The sequence below is a fragment of the Ixodes scapularis genome, unplaced genomic scaffold (assembly GCF_016920785.2).
Source record: "Ixodes scapularis isolate PalLabHiFi unplaced genomic scaffold, ASM1692078v2 PGA_scaffold0__279_contigs__length_252992795, whole genome shotgun sequence".
NCBI lineage: Eukaryota > Metazoa > Arthropoda > Arachnida > Ixodida > Ixodidae > Ixodes > Ixodes scapularis.
In genome coordinates this window covers 625,294-631,490 of record NW_024609835.1, presented here as the reverse complement: position 1 = coordinate 631,490, position 6,197 = coordinate 625,294, and positions in this window count along the sequence as shown.

Genomic DNA, 6,197 nt, shown 5'->3' with positions numbered 1-6,197 from the left:
TCGCTACATGCACCGCTCAAAGAGAAAAAAGAAAAAAAGATGCGGGCTGCGCGAGCCGGATAACTCGACTACAGCGCCGCCACGAACTGTCAATCCAAGCGCCCTTACGAGCTCCCGTTGCCGAGCCGCTCCGGTCCCAACGCTACCCAAGTATTCTAGTACACTGTAACGTAACATCACAGATTGAAAAGCGCTGGACGCGAGTAGGTTTTGAAACGCCAAGGTACAAAACCCGCACCCTGGAGTAAGATCGGGTAAATTTTGGAACTCGGCCCCTATCTGAGCGTCGTCTGCTCCTTTGCAACGTCGTCTGCTCGCAACGTCGTCTGCGTCTGTCTTATCTTTCCTGCGACTTTCAGAAGTGCAGGTCTTTACAAGCAAGCTCGACTTCGCCTTTCAGAGAGCACTCTAAAAAAAAAGGGTGTCATGGGGTACACCCATAGGGGGTGTAAGTGCTTGTCACATATACTACACCCTTTGGGGGAACACATGTGCACCCCAAATATGGGAGTACGTGTACACCCATTGGTGTGGTGCACATGTACACCCTTTTCTACAGAAATCTCACTCCAAGGGAACACAGGTGCACCCCATTCAATGGTGTACGGCTACACCTCTTTCTACACCCAATGAGATGAAAGGGAACACAGATGCACCCCATGCGATGGTGTACCATTCCACCGCTCCATACACCCGCCTCACTCAAAGGGAACACAGACGCACCCCGCTCAATAGTGTACCATTACTCCCCTTTCTACACCTACTGCTCTCAAAGGGAACACAGGAGCACCCCGTTCAATAGTATACTGTTACACCTCTTTCTACACTCACTGAATTCGGAGAGCACACAGATGCACCCGATTCAAAGGTGCATGGTCACACCACTTTATGCACCCGTTTCATAACTTCATAAACCTATTTAAGACATCAAGGAAAACAGTAAAAAATGTATGCGCCCCGGTGATTGCAAAAAGGCAGGAAAATGGACACAGGGTATTGTTTTCAAATCTCATAGAAGTTTATTAGACGGCCTATTTCGTAAACAAGTGCAAACTTGCAAGCAATCCGTCATATCTGAAGACGTACAAAGAAGCTGTTACACAACTGAAAAGATTACTAAGCAAACAAGAACCGGGCGTGGGTCTTAGGTAGTGTCCATTCTGCCAGCAGCCGGTAAAATTATTTCCACAAAATTCCACCGGCAGTCGCCATTAATTCATTGAACGATGTTTTGTCGACAGCTCAGATTAGCTTTTCTATATTAGCTTCTCTCCTTTCTTTTCTTGTAATGAGCCGCCCCAGAATGTATCCGCGAAGTGACGTGTATGAGTGGCACAGGTGGGTTAACATTTTCGTAATGAGCCGCCGCAGACTGTCGTCACGAAGTAGCGCGAACGGGTGGGCTGGGTTGGTGAGCACGCGCCTCAGAGATACACGCGCGACAAAATGACTCTACAGTGTGCATTTTGCGTAACGAGTGACTATGAAACGTTAAGGCCCGTTCACACTCTTGCGACCGAGTACGACTGAGAAATACCGGACCGGTTTTTAAGCCTCTTGCGATCTCTTAGGACCAGCTCGGCAGCATCGCATCCGGTCCTAAGAAGTCGCAAAATGCTTAAAAGCCGGTCTGGCCTCTCTCGGTCTTACTCGGTCGCAAGAGTGTGAACGGCGCTTTAGTGTCGATGAAACGTGTCTACAAAACGTGTATCGGCAAAAACGTGTTTTCACAAAACGCCAGGAGAATAAGAAAATCAGTATTCTATCTGCGGTTGTCACATGATTGTAGTCAGCTAATGGCAGGCGGCTGCCGATAGAATTTCGGGGAAATTATTTTCCCGGCTGCTAGAAAATAGACTCTGCCTAATTCTAGAAGCAATCCGGAACGGAACGATCAATTGTTGCAAAGGAGTAGGTTGCAGAGCACTTACGATGAAAACGCCGGACTCGAAATATGTAATCCGGAATATATGTCGACACGGGCACTGCAGAACAGCACAAACACAAAAACGAAAGGAAAGGGTTCCGTGAAGATCCAACACAATGTAGCAGAAGCACTAGTTCGCCGAACCGAACACTAAACTCATCACAAGAATTCCTTGGGCTTTCTGAAGAACTCGCTTGTTGCCGATATACTCGTAGGACTTCTCAAACACTAAAAATCTTGGCACACTCGAATACATCGTCGCGGACGAAATCTACGGCAGCCCCGCTGGTCGCGGCACAGCGCACAAGAAACTAGGCCGGGAAGCACCGAGATAAAAAAAGTTACTAAGTCATCCGTGAAACCTTTACCTTCTTCCATGCTTTCAGCTTATGGAGAGAAAAAAAAGGAGTATGAAAATTTCAGCTCTTTCAAGGCCAAAAGGGGGTGCCCCCGCAAAGGCTTACCTTCAGGGGCAACCCAACAATGAGCACAACGAAAGGATTTGTCACTTATATCCTCTTGAAAGTTCGACCCAAAGTTAATAGTGCAGTGGATGCTATCCGTGGCCTTGGCCTTCAGGCAGGTGCCGTGCTCTGCCTTATCTCTAGCTGGGAGACTATAGTCACGTGATACTACCCGGAGACCTAATTGGCCTAAAACAACCATAGCGCCCACTCTACTGTCAATACCGAGTGAACGGGATAGCTCCATACTTCCTAAGAAACTGCCAAACCCAACAAGTGACACCCAAAGGGGAATCCAAGCACAAACTGATCGGGACGCGCGGCTAGCGTGGGGGTGCACTGATACACCTAGAGGTTTTTAAGGGAGAGGAGTATGCTCATTGTCGGTGTACAAGTACACTGGCTGGGAAACGCAGGGTGCATCTTTTAGGAAAAGGGTGCATGTGCGCCCGATGCACCCGACTACACCCTTTTTTTCTTAGAGTGAGGGCAGACGAAATAACTCGAGCGATTAACATTAAAAACGAGCGTGTTGGTAAATACATAAACAACCGGAAAGAATAAACACAAAGTTCGGGACGCAAACAGACGATACAACTCTTTGAAAGAGTTGTATCGTCTGTTTGCGTCCCGAACTTTGTGTTTATTCTTTCCGGTTGTTTATGTAACTCGAGCGGTACGTTGTTTTTGTCTAACAATTAGCAGACGAGCATCAAGGAGCGAAGACGAAGGACTCATTGGCGAGGTGTCCCGAGGCGCCGAGGTTTGTTTGCTAAAAACCGAGAGTGAGGGTGGTTAGTGTCTGCAAGTTCCCTCCCAAATACTTTTTCCCTCCTTTCGTGTGCGGCGAGACTCCTCACTCTTTAACCCCCCATTCACACTGGAAGCGGATCCGCGGTCGCGAAGCGGTTGGGAACGCGGTTGTATAAAGATCCAGTACAAATGCACGCGCATTTGATGTCATCAAATGCGCGTGCAATTGTACTGAATCCTTATACAACCGCGTTCGCAGCCGCTTTGCGAACGCGGATCCGCTTCCAGTGTGAATGAGCCCTAACGGCTTCGGCGGGTTGGCGCGGTTGGCGCAGTTAACGTCGTCTGCTTTACGTCTGCTAGTCAAAGCGATGGCTGCTTTACCTTTCCTGCGTCTGTCAGAGATTCACCGGTTTTTCACCGGCGAGAACGCGGCATTCGAAAAAGGCGAAAGGACATACCTTGAAGGAGACGTCCCTTCTTTTGAGGTGAAGGCTTTCACTCTAGTTGCGAATGTCCAGGCGTCGTTTAAGAATTGTAGCTACACGGTAAAGATGACGCTCTCTGATAAAGGTGACATTTTAGAGAGTCACCGTGAGTGTCCTCGCGGGGCCGCAAAGTGCAGCCACATGGTGGCTACCGCACTTTACGCGCCTCTTAATGGACTGTCCAAGACGGACCTTCCACAGCAGTGGCTGCAACGCCCCAAGAGCAGCATGCCGAGGCAGGTCGCTCGCTCAGGTAAGAAGTAAACACCATGTTCATCGCTATGTTAAAACGTTTAGTTGCACGAGTTTCGTGAATGGTGCCTCGCGTTTAATGAGATGTTCAAAGATAATCAGCTAAAGACAAATGACAGCCGATGTAATGACTGTAAATAAACAAATGCGACTGTGCGATTGGTACTTTGAGTACATCATAGCCCAAAAGCGCTCGATCGCTGCTTGTTGTCACAACTTTCTCGCTCGACTAAAAAGGCTGTTGTCAGTTAGCGTATTATGGTATGTATGTGTGTGGCGTAAACCCAAGAGGCAAAGTTTGAAAATCTGTGCTAATTTGTGGAAGAGAATCCGAGCAAGATCGATCGAGCTACCCTAGTGGCGTCGAACGTATCGCGGAAGTTATGTCGTAGACTCGTTGACACCGAGAAGTAATTATTGTTATAATGCAATAAAATGCAAAGGTGCAAGCGAGCTGGTCAAGAATGACGAAAATAATCCCTCGAAAAGGGTAACAAGAGAGACAAAGGACAAGCACAAATCTTTTTCGAAGGCCGCGTTCTCGCTCGTGAAAAAGCGGTAAATCTCCGACAGACGCAGGAAAGGTAGACAAAAACAACGTACCACTCGAGTTATTTCGTCTGCCCTCTCTGAAAGGCGAAGTCGAGCTCTTCCGAAAGACGCAGGAGACAGACGCAGACGACATTGCGAGCAGACGACGTTGCAAAGGAGCAGACGACGCTATAAGAGGTCGCGATCAGCCAATCAGGACTCGGCGTTCTGACGTCACCACTACCCCCTGCGCGAGCAGCAAACGAACTTGCCCTCCGCATAACGGTACGTTCTTGCTTTCTCTGGGAGTCACCGTTTTGTGTGCAAAAACGAATGCAACGGTTGCTGAGCCTTCACCAGAAGAGATAATAATAATGTTGTAAATATGCATGGTTTTCGATTTGAGTCACTTGACGTCAGCTTTGCGTGAAAGTGTGCGTCCCATATTCGCAACGTCTCGTTTTTAACCTTCAAAATGCCAGTTTCTGGTGTTACGACACACACGAACGTTTAGGTGGATAGGGAGAGTTAGGAATGGTCGGATGTGGCAACCTGCAATGCTGTTTGGTTTGGCGCTATCTATACTCCGCGACAACTTTTCTTGGCAATGCAGTGGAAGGTACAGACCCGCGTCCCCTCTCCCATTTTGAGTGTACGGAGGCTCTCCTCCTCCCGCATTTCCGGAGAGAGGAGGAGAGCCTGCGTACACTCAAAATGGGAGAGGGGACGCGGGTCTGTACCTTCCACTGCATTGCCAAGAAAAGTTGTCGCGGAGTATAGTGACTGAAGCAAGAAATATTGGGTATCCTTGGGAGTGGCGGCTGCATTGTTCAAACGTGAGCTTTACTCTGATGGCGCCCCTTAGCCTAGCGTCTGAAGCAAGAAATATTGGGTATCCCAGGAAGACCGTGATCACGTAACATCCCAGTACGGCGGAAGCTACGGCCCTGGCGGGCCGATGGGAACGTGACTGCGTAACACCGAAGCGCGCCTCTACTCCGAAGGAGTATCAGGCTTTTCGCTGCGTCATGCTCCAATATGTGTGCGTTGCGCTGGTATACGTTGCGCACTTCGAAGCCGTTAGCACGCAATCTGGGGCTTATCGTTCACCCTTTGCCAGGTTACAACGAGACAGGGTATAACTGGGCTGTCGCTCCGCCGACGCCGCCTGGCTGTTGCCGGCTGGCTTACAGGAAAATCGCGAAATAACGCTAATTGCAAAAGCAATATTATTTTGTTTGGGCACACACTACTTCTGAGCCGAAAACAGAAATGTTATAATTGTGAGGAGTGCTTTAAAGTAATTGCCGGCCAATGTTTCAACTACCTCGTTGCATCACTGGAAATGTCAAATGAAAACCACGTTATCCAGAATGTACCGGATCATTTGTCACTTGGGACTGCGCAAATTATTGTTCGATCTTCTATTCTTGAGAGAGCAAATGTTGAAGAGAACCACACTCGCTCACAAACGCACAGTTACCGTATCGCCTATACTCCACACCTCGCCGTAACCGCTGGTTGCACTACACTGCACGATGGTAACCGCACGACTGCACGGCGTCCATTTGCAATCCACGGCCCCGTCGCGTTCTCGCGCGTGTGCAGACATTTGCCGAATTTTTGCCGATCCTTTGCCGAACTTTCCTTCAAAAGTTCGGCATTTGCCGAACTTTGTCGAATCTGAAGGTCGGTCCATCACTAATATTTACCTCATTGCAAGTCGGTTTTACCACGTGTCACTGTCATGTGAAGTTTTGCTTCATACGTTTTGTGGACTTA